Source organism: Sabethes cyaneus, chromosome 2 (genome assembly GCF_943734655.1).
Source record: "Sabethes cyaneus chromosome 2, idSabCyanKW18_F2, whole genome shotgun sequence".
NCBI classification, from domain to species: Eukaryota; Metazoa; Arthropoda; class Insecta; order Diptera; family Culicidae; genus Sabethes; species Sabethes cyaneus.
The window spans coordinates 149,710,258-149,727,202 of NC_071354.1; the positions used below are offsets into that span (position 1 = coordinate 149,710,258).

At 38.4% G+C, this 16,945-nt stretch overlaps 1 protein-coding gene across 2 annotated transcripts in view; it reads left to right on the forward strand.

Moving 5' to 3' along the window:
• LOC128738577 (phosphatase and actin regulator 4) overlaps positions 1–16,945 on the forward strand; it is a 214,853-nt gene that overhangs the window by 4,300 nt on the left and 193,608 nt on the right. The window lies entirely within an intron of this gene.

Below are 16,945 nucleotides of genomic sequence, written 5' to 3' on the forward strand. Positions count from 1 at the left end.
TTGGTTGAATTGGTTGTCGAATCCGAGATCCCACTATTTAATGTACAAACATGCCACCCTTCGATTTAAGATGTGATAAATAATTTCTTTTCTGGCACACTAGAACCTATTTTTACGTCCATTTATTTTACGTGATTTCTTTTTACGTCCAAAATTTGAATTAACGTCCTTTTTTTACGTCCAAAATTTGAATTATCGTCCTTTTTTTACGACCGATATTTTTATGTCCTCTCAATTCCACCGAGAGAACCAAAAAAAATCTTTTAAAATAATTATTGTTTTAACGTAGAACTACGTTTTTGTTTTCTATATTGGGGTGCACTTTAGAAGTACGAGAAATGAGCATGTAACGAAAAGTGGTTATAAGGCCATTGCAAATCATTTTTAAAGTTTTTGTCACCCCCCCCCCCCCTTAAATTGGCTTGAAAAATCGGGGGGCAAAAAAATAATTTGTAGGACACGAGTTATTTTTTTTTTGATAAAATCAATCATCTGTGGGCTCTATAGCCTGAAAAACTCGAAAAATGAGTGAACAAGTTGAGTTAACACTAGCACGAAATAGAAATGAGAATTCAAACAGTGAAATTTCCGAAAATCGGCCAAAAAAATTTTCTTTCATTTTTGTCCTTTTTTCGTAGATTTTTGCATGTAAAAAATAACGTATACAGTTGGATTTCGATTTTGGCATGGTTCGATTTTGGCATGCCTCGATTTTGGCAACAAAAGTATTCGTTTTTGGCAACACAAGATATTTCACTTCCAAAAATATGCTTAAATATCAATCAGCTTCCTCATATATCCCTTAAATGACGAAAAAATGATGCCCTCAGTATGTTCATGAAAAAAAGTTATGTGATTTCGAACAATAAAATTTTTATTGCCGTAGGACTACGTCTTACCGCAGGGTGTCAATAACTTATTTGTACTGGACGGATAGCTCTTGGCGGACTTTTTAAACATAAAATGGTTGCAATCGTTGATTAATGATATTTAGTCAATTTCTAAAGCATTTACATTCAATTTTTTCACATCAAAAAAGGGTCTCGATTTTGGCACGGTTTCGATTTTGGCAACATAGGCGACACGGCTTTGTTGCCAAATTCGAAATCCTACTGTATATCAAAAGCAAGAATAGATTTGGTTTTCGCGTTTAAACTTTAAGTAAAATTGCTTAAAATCCATATTTTTTTGTGCTGGATTAAAAAATTCATTGTTTTTTTTTTGACCCCCCCCCTTCAGTGGCCCAACACGGGTGGGACAAAAACTTTTTAAAATATTTGTAATGGCCTAATTTGCACGCTCATAATTCAGTCATTTTTATGGATTTTAGAGATGCGGTATGGTTCCGATTATATAAGCCCCCGAATATTTCTATACCCGATTATATCTACTCCTGATTGTATCAGCTTTATCCCGATTATGTCAGCCCCATAAATAATTTTTTTTTTGTTCCTCTCGAGTTATTTAATGATTCCTTTGAGATCATATAAACAATCAAATGAGTGTTTCAGGCGTTTAAACCCCAATGGGCCAGGCTGCATAGTGAACGATCCAAACAGCGACGTATACATAATCGCGTGAGATTACGCCGAAACGCGAGATTTTTCGCATATGGTGTTTTTGGCAATATTTCTTGGTATAAAAAAACCCTTCATTTGACAGGAACCATGTGATTAATCCCCTTAAAAGTTAAATACGAAATTTATTTTCTCACAGTTTCAATATACAGGTTTGATGTGTTCAGCAAAGATATGATAAATGTTGATACAAACAACTTTGTCAAAGGCATCGTAGCTGTATCTTTTCCTTTGTCTCTAACTTATTCTGGTCAATTTTTACGTGTTCATAGTGCTCTAGAAAGTTATTTGTCTTACCAAAATCCACGTTTCAGTGAAACATCATTATACGTTATTTTCTAAATTTGCCGAGATATTGAGCTTTTTTGATGAAAAATAGTACTTTTTTGAGCTCAAATATTTTTCAGCATGTTAATTGGTGGCAGATCAAACAACTCATACATAAAAGTACAACATAAAATCTGTAAAAGCAAGTATCAATTGTCCTCAAAAGTTAGTTGTATTTTAAAAAGTGCTTTCTAAGTGCTGTTTACATACAAATCATTACATTTTCACAACCATAAGATATAGATACATAGTTACTATTTTTGACAAAGTTACTAATTTTAGTATGTTCTACAACTTTTGTAAAGACATCGTATTTTTGGTACGGATTTAAATTTTTTTTTAATCACCCTAATATGATAGAAATATGACCACCCTAATAATGCAAAACAATGAACATAATTTAATAGCAAACTGGGCATACTTTGAGAAAAAAAAATTTCCGATTGTATCAATTTTCCAATTATATCAGCCTAAAACTGACGGAGGGACTGATATAATCGGAACAATACTGTATTTGCATCGATCGATCAGAAATTTTTCTAAAATTAAAAAAGGAATACATATAAGGCATTGTCCAGAACGAACGAATCAGCTAATTACATGGAAGCACTCTTTTGCTTCCCAAGCCCGGTACGGCAATCAAATAAACCCGCGGTTTCGTTTACTTCGATTCTAAAAAAGTGACCGAATTTTTGCTTTCCAACAGGACAGGAATTATTCATATACCTGTACAGTGGACTCTCGGAAAAGTTAATCGATTGGGGAATGGGTCGATTAACTTTTCCGAAATATTAACTTTTCTGAGTAGTCCTAAGAGTCATTGAAAATGATAAATACAAACGTGAAAAATATATTCTCGGATACAAAATGCACATTTTTAAGCATCTGGAAGTTGTAATGTAAAGAAATATGTAGCAAGATCTTTATGAAATAATACTTAGTTCCTTTCAGTAAACTTAAAATAATTGGTTATACATACTAGTTTCCTTTTGATTTTTCATAGTCTACGACAACGTTTTGATAATGCTCCCGTTTATTTTGTGTTCCCTGCTGTTCCTACTTTTACATTTAAAATTCAATCTGAGTTTGCGCTTTTCCAGTATGTTAACATCGTCAAACATCCTAACTTTGTCGAAGTAACTATGTTCCCGTATTGAACTATTGCTACAACTGTCCGGTACAAGAGTTTAGTTTAATTCCAGTTTATGATGAGACTCTGTATGAAGCTGTAAAAAGGCGACAATAAACCGAAAAATGAGAAATAAAGATAGAAGGAAAACGCACGTGTGTGAATGAACACTTTGCACAACCAATAAATTCAAACTCTCAGAAAAGTTAAGTCAAAAATTAACTTTTTAGAGTGTTGCATGAGAGCTAATATTCGCTTAACTTTTCTGAACAATTAACTTTTCAGAGAGTTAACTTTTCCGAGAGTTCACTGTACCAGTAAACCTGTACCAAATTAAAGTTCTGAAGGTAAACAATTTTGTAAAAATTCGAAACTACCCTTGCTCTTTGATCGATGTTATTATTTATTTAAACATTGAACCTAGACGAATTCGATGTCCTGAAAGTAAACAAGTTTGTATAAGTGTAAAGTTATCCTTTCAATTATCCCTACCCTTCGATCGATCTTATCATTTCAACATCAAATCTAGACAAAGTTGATGGTCCTGAAAGTAAATCGTTGACGATAAGAACGCACCAACCTATTCCAACCTCCAACCTCATCAACCTCAACCGATTATATCAATATACAATAGAAATATATTCTAAACTGAAGTCTCGTATATAAACGTGGTAGACGGTTTTCAGCGTTTATTTAGTGATTAGCCATGAAATTCTTTACAATTCTTTACATTGCTGTAAAGTATAAAATAACTGAAAAGCAGAGTGTCAAGAAAACTTCCAATGTACTTAGAACTACAATATTATTTCAACGCGAGATTTAACTGGCTAATGATGGAACCGATTCATGTAATGCGGATGCATTCAAGTATATCTAAAAAAGCAAAACCTTTGGTTTAAACGTCTAAGACTTAATCTTTATTTATCGACAGACTTCGCAATCGGCTATTAGAGTACAGGACAATTACGAGACTAGTGGCAACGATCCTGCTAACTTTAGCAGCATCGCCCAACCGAATCCGACCACTGGTTTGTTAGACTAGCATTGTATCTCGAAGCTATCCGGAAAAATATTTGTTTTAAAAAATTCAAAGTGTATTACTAAATATCGTTTTGAAAACACACAATATTAACTTCACAAATATTTTATAAACAAAAATGTTTACTGACTCCGTAGCTGCCAAGTCACAAAGTTTGTTTGAGAAGCGAGTGGTTTAATTTCAGTAGGTGTTTTTACCTTAAATATCGTGTGGTGTTTTCACTTAAGCCTTCCAATTGGCCTCAAGGTACGACCCTGTCTTTAACAAGGTTGGTGTCGTAGGTTCTAATCTCGACTAGAAGAGACTATGATTTTTAAAATTAGCTTTAGGAGTGTCAGCGCCACATATGCAGTTTTTAATGGACGATATAAAAAAATGTGTCAATAATTATCATAATTCAAACGCAAAAACTCGAGACAATTGTTTCGAAAATTATTTGGCGAATTTTTGGTATTTCGGTTCTCGAGAAAAAAGCACTGTTTGGATAAAATGACGGACTTCAAAATATTTCTGTGAATGTTTTATTTTAGTTTTATAATACTGCCGCTACTCGCATAACGGTCCCATTTATATAGGAAACTCCATAGAAAATGGGACTGGTTTGCGAGTAGCGGTAGAATACATCTGATTTGAAAACATTTAAATGATAAATGGAAATCCGTTCATAAACTATTTCTCACCTTAGACGATTATATTTGCACAGAAATCTACACTTAAACTTCTTTGTACTGTTTTTACCTGAAAAAAAAAATATTTCCTTACGATGTTAAAAGGTTAAATCCTTGCAAATAAAAATGATTGAACGGATTGATAATTTTTAACAAGTAAGGCTGATTTAAACAATTCAAATTAACCGGAAGCATTTACATATCTTCATGAACCTAAATTTTGAACGCGTCTATCTGCCGTTACTTCTCTTAAGTTAATAGATTTACGCCTTCAATGATTGCATGCAATAATTCACATTTAGTTGGGGTTATCCGCATAGTTTCTTGTTAAATTTACTTTTAAATGGCAGCCACTGTTAATCTGTCATCCCGCCGGAACGGTTTTCTCAGCGCTTAGAAAAGCAAACTTGCAATAGCTTATGCTAGTTAATTGCCTCGGTCGAAAATTTCGGTCACCCTATCGAAAACAAACACGCAAGTTTAGCTGTATCAGTAAAACGCCGTGCAGGCACAAATACACCGGTTTCCAACAGAAAGAGCTGAACGATATCATTTTATAAGAGAAGCAACACGAAAAAAGAATGTCAAAAAACAAGTTTTCACTCCGACAAAAAAATAGTTGTTTTTCGGGTCGTTCTTGTTTGTTTGTGTTTCCTCCAATGCTTACTCCAATGGTGCAGATACTTGTTTAGGCAAATGTAAGCATTTTTTTGAACCGCGTCGAGCATTTTTTTGTATCGAGCGTTAATTAGAATCCCGTATCAATTATGGGCAGTAACGGGCATAGATTATGTTTGCAACAATGCGCTGCAAAACGTTTTATTTCCAGTTAAAGCCTCAAATACTGTTTCCTTTATGAAATATATAAATCTATGTGAGTGAACGAATTACAGTTTATTTTCCTCTGACAAGTACACATAATTAGTACTCTTACTCAATTTGTTTATGTTTATAATAAATACACATTGATTTGAACCTAGATATCCGAGAAGGCAGTTTAACCATGTGCATAGATATTTAAAACAACATAACCCTATTGTTTGCGTGGTTAAAGAGTAGAGAGCATACGTTTGATGCTAATAGCATTTCGTTTTCCGGAACCTGCCCATTTGCTTTTATTTAACAAAATTCGTCAGAATTCAGTGAACAAAACAATTGCAGAACTAGTGTGAAAAGAACTTTTCTCACAAAATAAAAAATCCTTTTTGATGCCAGTTTTCAAATATGGCATAAATATTAAGCATTACTAACGTATTCCTAATGAATTTGTACCAACTGTCGACGACTAAATTTGTATAACAAAAGCAATACCAAAGTACAGTCAAACAACAAAGTTGTTTCAGATTGGAAACCCCTCAATTAGTACCGCCAATTTTCTGGAATTTGTAACTTGTAACTCACTGTAAATGTAACAAACAGTTGCATTTAGCGTGCAGCCATTTCATAGATTCGATTGTATGGTAGAGTTGACTTGTTATAAATTAAAAAATTGAAATAATTATTCTTTACAACATTGTCATTACTTACTTACCTCCTTCCTTACGACTGACAGTAACCCCATAGAGCCGGGGTAGCTCTTGCTATATCAATAATTCGTCTCCTTTGTACTTGGTCCTGGGCTACTCATCGCCAATTCGTTGAGCGTCTCAAGACACGCAAGTCGGCTTCAACCTGGTCGACCCGTCTAGCACGTTGGGCCCGATTACTCTTCGTGTCGGTGGGGCTCTTGAAGAGAACGGATTTCACTGCACAATCGTCCGGCATCCTTGTTACTGTCTGTCGCAAGTCCTTAGAGAACTACCGGTCTGATGTGCATTTTGTATATCGTCAGCTTTGTGCGGCTCCGTATGCTCCTTGATCGAAGCGTCTTGCGAAGGAAAAAGTAGGTTCGACTTCCAGCTTAAAAGCGTCGTTGAATCTCCTTACTCATATTATTGTCGGCGAGGACCAGAGATCCCAAACATACGAACTCATCAAGCACTTCCAGTTCATCGCCGGCAATAGTCGCTGTCTCTAGGAGACGAATGTTGTTTTCTCTTGAGCTTCTTCCTACCATATATTTGGTTTTCGACGCATTGATTTGTAACCCAAATCCTCCTAGCCTCCGATTTTAGTCTGGCACAGAGCTCGTCTGCGCAGGCTAGGAGTTGGTTACTCTTCCTGAAGATCGTTCCTCTCGTTTCGATGCCCACTCACCTTTATAATAGCGATGTTGAATAACATACACAACAGTGCACAAATCATACCCGTGCATTATTTGCCATAGCTGTTCGAGCTCGACTGTATCGTGTGTTGGCCTGAAATATTTTTGGAGAGCTTTTCGCTGAGTAAAAATTTGATTCGTAGTTGCACAGGTCCCCGACTGATACTGCCCCACGAATTCACTGTCTGGCTATTGGGGAAAGGCCACGTAACAAAACCTAAGAGATAGCAGATAGCTTGTAGGCGGCGTTGAACAGCGTAATGTAGATTTTTGCCTGGAGTCGGTACTTTATGGCGGCTCTATTATTCTTCAGCTGACCGATTTCTCGCCGGATCTCTTCGGGATCGGGTGTCGGCGAGCTGCTACCGTTTGTAACCAAATCGCGTTCGTTTGTGACCAGATTTCCCTCGTCTCCTCGCATTGGTGTGTATCCTTTACGAGATTGGTTCATAAAACTTGCGCGTCTCATTAGCCCGAAATAGTTGTTCTAGCTATTCACGATCTCTGTACGCTGTTTCCTCATCAGGATCGTGGTCAACTCATTCCACGCTCGTTGATACCTGGCCAAATTCTTCCAAATTTTTCTAAGCGATTTTCTTCTCCATCGCTCATTGGCATTCCCCGTCAAACTAACAACGTTGTCCTACCGTTCGCGAAAAGCCGACCGAATTCGCGCGTTTTTTTACCTACTCAGAATTGAGATCAAGCAATCAAGGGCCCTATTCCCGCAGTCATCTCACCGAACTTTTCGGGCCTTTTAGGATACCTAGACCTAAATATATCCTATTAAGGAATTAAAAACTACGTTTCAAGTAGAAGTAAAACATCTTAAGAGTAAACCAACCTCGTGTTTTTGTCTTGATATATTAATTGACATTTGACGGAAGGACGGTAGAAGAAAATAATGAAACAAAGGTGTTAATAGTGTCCAAACAGAACGGGACAAGACGTGAAACTAAGGTTTCAACACGGAGGCAACTACGAGACACGGGATTCAAGTTGCTCGATAAACTGAATCATACGCTGCCTTGAAATTTAGGTTTAGCCTTCAGATTATATTTTCTAAACTCGTTCATGTCCGGTCTCCGGTGTGTTAGTTGTTGCAGGCGTCCGTTTCGAAGTACATAATGTTATTTGCCGCTAAAGATTTCCATCTCACCATTTCACTCTGTGTCACTTTCGGACCAGAATGCGGCCTGTTATGGGCATATAGAAAATAGAAATGAAGTTGAATTGGTAAATGATTCATCTACAGCAGGAGATTGTATTGGCAAATTTCCAGTTGCTTTCTAAAACTGTCTTCCAAAGCAATCAATAAAGGTTTTTATTTCCGCTTCAAGGGTGATAGCAAACTGGTTTTATTTAGCTGACCTGTAAAGGATATTTATAATACTTGTAATAGTAAAATAGTAGTTGGTATTTGAGTAATTTGACTGAAATAAATTGCGTGTAATTTTATTCTAATTTGGCACGCGATATTAAATTCAGTTCTAATGATGATAGTCGATATGAATTTATGAAACAATTTTTCCCTACTTGAACATGCCAAATTTTACCTTAAATATATATAAACATCATTTGTGTGAAGTTTTATTATCTATATTGTTTTTTAATTAAGCACATATTGAGCATACTTTATTATAGAAAATTGTAGAGCAAATAATTGTTGTTGTATGTTGCTCGATTACATCACTAAGTGGATTGAAACGTCTTTTCCTCTAGTATAAAACAATTTTAAATGACGTTGCTAGGAAGAAAATATAACTAAACCGCAAAATTATCACCCGAAAGTAACTTGCCACTCGAGGACAGCACAATATTTGTGATACAAATTATCACATGACTAATTAGCAGCTTTGGTTTTAAAACAAATGATGAATCTACTAGTGATAAAACGCCCCAGCAGTTGACAGTCTCAATACATTTTCGATTGGGGCTTATATATAAATGGTCAAGTGGTTTATTGCGAATTGCGATACGAAACCCAGGGGCTGGAGGGGTGGGTGATAAATAATTATTTGCACTCGACCTTGCCAAAACTAACCAAAACTGTTGAGAAAGATCTAATCACACGCACACTGGGACACCAATATGGGCACAAGCATCCATTGCTCGGCGGAGAGTCGTCGCTTTGATCGCGGTTGTGTCGATGTGTAGGTCATCGCCTGCGAGCACATGTACCTATTTATCTGCTAATTACAAATTGGAATGGCTGAATATGGTGACATTCCTGCATGGTAGGTGAAAAACCGACTGCGTTTCTAGCTGACTGATTTCGTTTGTCAATGAATGTAGTAATACCACAAAAGTGAAAAAGGTTTCAATTTTTCAAGGCCTATAGCTTCAAAGTAATCGTTTTTTGATCAAACCGAAATAAAATATGACTGAATTACGATTTATTCGTACGTAATAATCCGTTCATGGTGCTACTAGAGCTGGCTGTATAACTTTAATTGTCACCTGTCTATATTTGTAGAGAAAGAATGCAGTTTTATCCAGGAAGGTTAGTATTTTAATTAAGCAAAGCAGCGCTGCAAGCGACAGAGAATGGCATTATTATTAGGCAATCACTATCATTCAAACGCAGATTAATATTAAACAGCCACACCGATAAATTCCCGAAATAGGCTAACTTCAAAGCTGTTTCATAGGTTGCTTCAGAAGTGCAAATGGATTTTGCGGTTTAGAACAACCGCCCATTGGTTTTAACAGCGTACTACAAACCATATCTGACTGAATTTGTAAGTTGGTTCTATTGGAAAGGTAAACAAATTGCGTAAAAGTTATTGTCTGACAGAGTGGTAGAGAAAAGTAATCAATATTCAGTTTGTTTGCAAGTGGAAACTATTTAATAATTAAAACAGATTTAATATTTGAGTAGGTACGAGGTTTCTTCGTTACCTCACAAAGCTAATGAATTTCGTGAACCGCTCTAGAACAGCACATGCATAATGTAGAAAGCCTTTGAATCTACGCTACCTGAACTTGCACTGTCTGATGGATTGTGAAGCACGGGAGATGAATGTAGGCGGTTGATGTTGATTCGCCATTTGCATAGATTTTTGTGCGTCACTGTTTCGACAATGTTTTCCTACATTATTGGAATCTTTGTCAGTCAACCGAGAAGTGTCAAGCGGAGCACAACGCCCGGTGATGGCGATGAGGATGCCGATAATTTCGACGGCAATAGGAAACGTGCCGCCGGTAGCGAGTGACAAATGATGGAAAGCCAGAGTTTTTTAAACATACCTCTCGCCCTTCCACATGAAATGTTACTCGGGATATTTTCTAGTCGTTAATTTTTGGAGGCTAAATGTCTCTGCTAATACATTTTAGTCTGTCAAATTGGTTTACCCCCAATTTTTTAATTATTTATTCTAGATTTTGTTATATGTTACATGAAATTTTATTTTTTGTGAATTTTTCCTGAAGCATCATCCAATTTTTCTATATTTAACTCTGTTGCATAGCCATTTAGAATAATCAGCAAAATGGTTTCTACTGTATGTCGAATCGAGAACATTACAAGGCAGATCGTTGATATTATACCTATATGCATTTCGGCACTAACGTCCAAGGTTAGTCGCGTAAGTATCAAAATTCACTTTCTCCAATTCATTTCTAAAGCAGACTGAATGTATTCCGGCACGGAAATATAAATAATTCTACTTCCGTTGTCGCTGTCTGTTTTCCTCACCTTCAGGAAAATGTTATATTGCGACAAGCGTTCTGCAATAGTATGTTCATATAACATATACTGCAAATATAGCAATAGCGTAACGTTAAATTTACCATGAGAAAGGGGACGGGGTTGCCTGCCCGGGTGGTGCTTGCCTTGGATACTTTCAAACATAATTCGCTCAACTCCCCGCTCGGGAGAAAGCTCCGTATAACATATACATGCTGTTCAATGAGCACGGAATTCCTGCCTTCTTGTACCATCTGTTAAAGAATTTACTCTGCTGCAGGGAAAAAGCCACCCTAGTCTGAATTTGCTTCTTTTTTGCGAAGTAGAGAATAGGTAGTACACAGGAAGCCTGACATGAATAATCTCTGTTTTATCCAGACAGAACACGGTTGTTGTAAACATGAGGAATGCTTCCAAAATAGGTACGACCCGGCATTGAGAGGGACGGTGTATGCGTCGTGTTTGAATTACTTATAGGTTTCGCATAAAAAATTTCTTTGCTTGTGCAGCTACGGCTGAAGAGTTTTTATAAGTTGGCAAATGATTTGCGTCTAGCTGTTGGTTAAAATATTACCTGAAAAAAAAAAACAAACATAGTGCCTTAAAATGTATGATGTAGCTCCCTCGTTATAACAGTGCTAGTTGATTGGATGCTAATTCTGAAGAAAAAATCATGCAATAAGGGTTAAGTCGTAAATGAAACTGAGAAGATTCCTAATAAAATCAAAGTGGAGTTTCATTGCTCATAAAATTTGTCATCTGCAGATGTTCCTATTGAATGATGCGGCGTACTGAAAAACTTACAGGGTCTGTCACTCGAAGTGTAGCCAACTTCACAGCGTTATCGCAGCTGTCACATTGGCAGCAGTTATCTATAGTTACTTTACTTTTATTTTTTCGGTGAAAATTCGCTTATCGAATTAGTGCCGAAATTAGGAGCCGCCTCCACGTTTGCCGCCACTCTCCAATCGCCCCTAAAATTCGGTGTTCATCCTTGTCAATCCTGCAATCCTTGTCAATAGCGCTTATGCAACGGGTACGGGGTCTGTCTCGAAATCGTTGGCCTCTGTCGGATTCTCCGCTGACTAATGTTTTCACTGGTCTCTAATCCGGCATCCTTGCTACGTGGTCAGGCAACTGTAACCTGCCGTGTTTTAGTCGTCTCACGATATCCGCATTTTTGTATACTTGATATGTTTCGTGACTCATGCGCCTGTGACACACTATTACTACTGATATGGCACCAAGAATTGATTGTAAGTTACACTAAAGCAACAATAAGTTAGAATTAAGAGATCAAAGGAGTTGCTTTGCTTGGCCAAAACCGAGTAATTTCCGAACATCGTGTTTTCTGACGGAAAACTACAAATCCCAATTGAGAAATTCGTAAACTCTCAAGACGATAGGGTTTAATTGATCGAACGTGAGTACGGGAATTTGAGTCATCGGTTGATCACCAGGAAGCAGCTTCCGCCACATAAAAAAGTTTTTTTAACGAGTAGGGAAATCTGCTCAGCACCTTAGAAGATACGGTACTATCAGATAGCTTTGACGACAACTCGGGGAGTGGGGTTTGGTATCCCGACCCCCCCAATTGGGCCTGAGGACTCACTAAAACCCTACTCGAGTCTCCAGCCTTAATCCCCCCTGGCACCACCTTGACGGTATTACTTCAGGGAGGGGCTATTGTGCTTAACGCACCCTCTTAGATAATTACTGGACTATGGTAGTTAGGCTATTTACTCGCCGTTGATCGACTCTCCAGCGGTTTTGTAGCTCAAGTACAATCTGGGTAGCAGCCGCATTGACCGCTCCCCAGACGTCCAAGCTAGAACACATCCTTTGGACTAAGTTGTCTGGAGTAGTCCGCTCATTGCCTGTCCGCTCACTGCCTGCATGTTGCTTCTCGCGCCCACGAAACGAGAGCATATTTTTCTTTATATGCCCTCGTTTCGTGGGCGCGATGTTGTTCTGCAGTTTATTCTACATCCACGCATTCGGGACACGTGGAGGACTCCGCTTCTTTTTCCTTGTCGGTCAACTGCGCAGCGTGTACGGCAGAGAGAATTCCAAGGAATCAAATGGAATCAGAAATAATACCTAATTCCACTCAACTCCTTGAAATCAAGGGGAAGGAAGAAAGCCTGGACCTCCCGTCCCAAACGCTTCCCATATAGATAATAACTAGCTGAGTGTCCGATCTTACTCGGGGCGCCTTTGTCCACAGCCACTTGTACATCAGTTATTGTAACTGAAATGCTTATAATGCAAAAAAATATAACGCTTGTTCCTCTTTTGGAGGTTCCTCACCATTTGTCAGCTTCCCCTCTTTTGTCTACCCGACCTCTTACACATCTGTTTTCTTTACGGGAATCCCTATAAAACCCTATAAAGAAAGAGAAACAAAGACATTTATCCTATTTGCACCTTCCGCTAACAATGTGTTCCTGCGAAAACTAATAGCAACGCGTTCTCCGAAACTACTCTTCCAGAAACTGCTGCCGTTCCAGGGGCGTCGTTTACAAAATCTAATAATACCACCTAACAACACGGCTAGTTATTCCAGCTCGCTGTTCGTCAGAGGTGTAGTCAACTGGAATATACTGCCTGATACAATCAAACGCTCAACGTCGGAAGTAGTTTTCAAGAGGGGCTGTCTTGAATATTGGAATCGTAACTAATTCAGAATTTTGTATATGTAGTTAATAAGCAAATTGTTGTACATATCCATGACTAATTCGCTGGTAGCAAATTATAAAGGTTTTCCTTTACGCTACTATGCAAATAAACAAACAAACAAACAAACAAACAAACAATGGCCACCCCACCCATAGGTAATGAAAAGTTTTGTTTTTGTACTTTTCAAAAAAGTAGATAGTGCAACAGTGTTTCTTCCATGGATACAAAAAACCTGTCATTCCTTTCATCTCACTTCAAGACAAAACTTGTTTGTAAACAATGTATTTAGTTTCACCACCAGGAGCAAGTATGTACAAATTATTGGCCGATCCCACTCTGGAACATGCCACATAAAGTTGACCATGGGAAAAACATGGTGTTCTCAGATCAAGTCTACACTGTTTGAATGATTGCCCCTGTGACTCAAATAGAGTCGGCCAGCAACACTTAGCACTAATGGTGGAACACTTTTTATACGGGTCACTTTGATTCGGCGCATAATTACACTTGCAAATCTACAGCTGCGAGCATTGATTTTTTCTGTTGTACGGATAAATTGTTACTGTCATGTGGGCATTACTCCCTCTTCCCCCCTTCCTGTCAGCAACCTCTTGTCATCAGCTCCCTCTTTTGTTCCCCCGTCACTTAAGGAAGAACCATTCAAACATTTCGGAGTCTTTCCTCTGTTACTTTTCCACTACTCTTTTCTCAACCCCTTCAGTTCTGATTCCCTTATATCAAGGAACATGTATGAAAGTTTGATAAAGAACGGTCAAGGCGTTTCGGAGTTATCGTCTCCCCCTATTAGTCCCACCCCCTTTGTGAACCCCCGGTGCTGATTCCCTGATGTCATGGAACATGTGTGCCATGTTTGATAAAGAACGGTGAAGGCGTTTCGGAGTTATGGCCTCTCCCTATTAGGGACCATCCTCCTTGTTAGGGAACTTCCCCCCTCGTTTTTGTTAACCCCCCCCCCTCCCCCCCCGTGCTGATTCTCTTATGTCAAGGAACATGTGTGCCAAGTTTGATGAATAACCGTCCAGGCATTTCGGAGTTATGGCCCCCCCTGTACGAACTAATGGTCTAAATGCCAGAAGCCAGGCTACAATTGGCCAAGGATATAGCGCCTTATTTCGCTCTCTGATAATAGATTAGTCTACCAAAAATATTAATTTGAATAATATAACACTTGAAAATAAAAGTCGTGTGGTTCAGTGGTTGCCTAAAACTACAGTTGTAAGGTTAAGAACTGGAAACCACACGACCCTGCACCTCCTAGCTTGGCTACTCAATTATAGAAGTACACAAGTATGTATACAAGTGAAGTATATCCAGGTATGGTAACATGGAGGCGCTAGGTAGGAACTTGGTATGGCTAGAGCTATGTTGGGCGCTTTTTCCTAGTTGCCTTCCCGGGTATGAACCCGCATCACTAATTTTCTCCGTTTTCTACCAAAAGTGCGTTCGTAAAACAATAAAAATTACCTTTGTTTACTAAATAATATTTAGTCATTGTGTTGTAATTCCAATGTCAAATACAAACATGGGCTTGACAAAATAGCAGTTCTAGGCATGTAGTTATTTATTTTTCTTGCAAATTTTCATGTTGATCCTAGTGGAAAATAGACGATTGCTGTGTAGAGAAAATATATGAATATGTTTCCTTGCTAACGGCCTCAGAGTGAAAAACACAAACCGGAAGTGTCGTCTCGTCTGGCTGTAGACCGATGTCTGCATCCTTATACATAGGTATAGCATACCTAGTTTATATTCTGCTTTCTCCGCAATGTGAAATTTTGATTTGATCGTTTTACATCGTGACCGTGGGGAAAATTCCTCCAGCCGAAATTTAACTTTCAAATTAAAATTGAACCTTTGCTGCAACTTTGTTTTTCTCGTTGAAGTAACCACTGATTTGTTTAATAAAAAAGTTCGCTATGTGCGCGATACTCGAATACGACTTTTGATTTGCTATTTTGTATACATTCATTTTAAAAATAAGGTAATTCAAAATGGTGCACTAATAGCTTGAATGAAGAAATTTGTTCCCAAGAAAAAACGTGTAGATTTTTACCCAAATCGAAGAAGGTTATTTCGAATCGGTTTGCGAATTCGTGTGCAATTCCTCTACTAAATATTTCCTGTAGATGCTACTACTCCATGTTTGTCGAAGCAGAAGCTTGCAGCTCATATAAGACCGAGCAAAGGTTTCGTGATTATCATTTCGCTGCATTTTGTTCCTATCTCAGTCTTGGTGTACGAGAGGCTAAATTTACATACCACTCGCAGCCAGTCCGAGAGGAAATGACGGATAAGTAGCAGGCAAGGGCCAGAGGGCTACTCGATTCCTGAGCACACGATGTTCACGATTTTGATTGGAAGCAACAAGCAGCCGATTGCCGGCTACTGACGGCAGCGGCGGCGGCAACGGACAAGCCGTCGGAAGCAAGCCGTCACTTTATAGTAGTCTCACTTTGCGGCTGCTATTGGCTATATAGCACTTTACTATAAACGTCTGTTGTGGCCGAGAGCACGCAAACGGCCGGTGGCGGCGCGGCGCCGCGGTGGTCGCTGGTGGAGAAAGGATATATATGACTCTGCAAAATCAAATCGCTCTTCGATAGATACCACTTGGAAAGGTTTATTGGCCTTTTTTAACTAGCGACGAGGTTGTTCGGAAGGGGTGAATTCCTGTGAACTAGGAGAGATACGCAAAAGTGGATGGACATTATTAGTTTAGAAGTGCTCTATTTGTGCTGCTTAAGTCGCTAAAAATATTACATTGATTTCCGAATGTCTTGTAGTAAGGTATTGAAAAGTGATTATTACTGATTTGAATTAGGTAACAAAATTTTAAATATATCTGTAAGGAGAAAATTCTGAAAGGCATTAAGCCAAAGATAAAAAAAAACTCATAAATTAATCTTAAAATAGATTCTACTTTCCTTTTTCTTCTACCACACTGATAGAATGAAAGTATGGTCTATCGTCTGTAGCGAATAAAAATTAACGATTAACGATGGCATATGACCGGTTGTTAGTTTTTCGGTCGTCATTTGGGAGCGAAAAAAAAAATGCTGTCGTGAAATTTTCACCATGAAAGGAAGTGAAGCATTTTTTATATTTTTATGTAAAGTTTGTTTATTTTTTCCGCTTTTCGAATCCGTGCTGAATTCAGGAGCCGTCTCCACGTTTCTCGGTCTTGGGCTGCCGTTCCCAAGTAGACTCTAACACCCGCTGCACCAGCATCCACGTCAACAGCGCTTGTCTCTCATCCGACATTCTTGCTACGTGGCCAGCCTATTGTAGCCTGCTATGTTTTAGTCACTTGGTATTTTTCATGATTCATGCGCCTGCGCCCGACTCCTTTGTCTAATATGCTGTCAAGAATTGATCGCAGGATCTTATGCTTAATGCCAAGAGCTTGTTGGTCGTTCTCTTTCAACGTCCACACTTCGTGACCGTAGTGTACCACCGATAGAATTAGCATCTTAGAGAGCGCGAGTTTTCTACGGAGCTGCAGGCTACAGGCTACCTCACCTGTCTACGTAATTCGTAGAAGGCCTTGTGGGCAGCCGCTACATCATTGTCACATGTCACTAATGTACCAAGGTAAACAAATTCGTCGACCACTT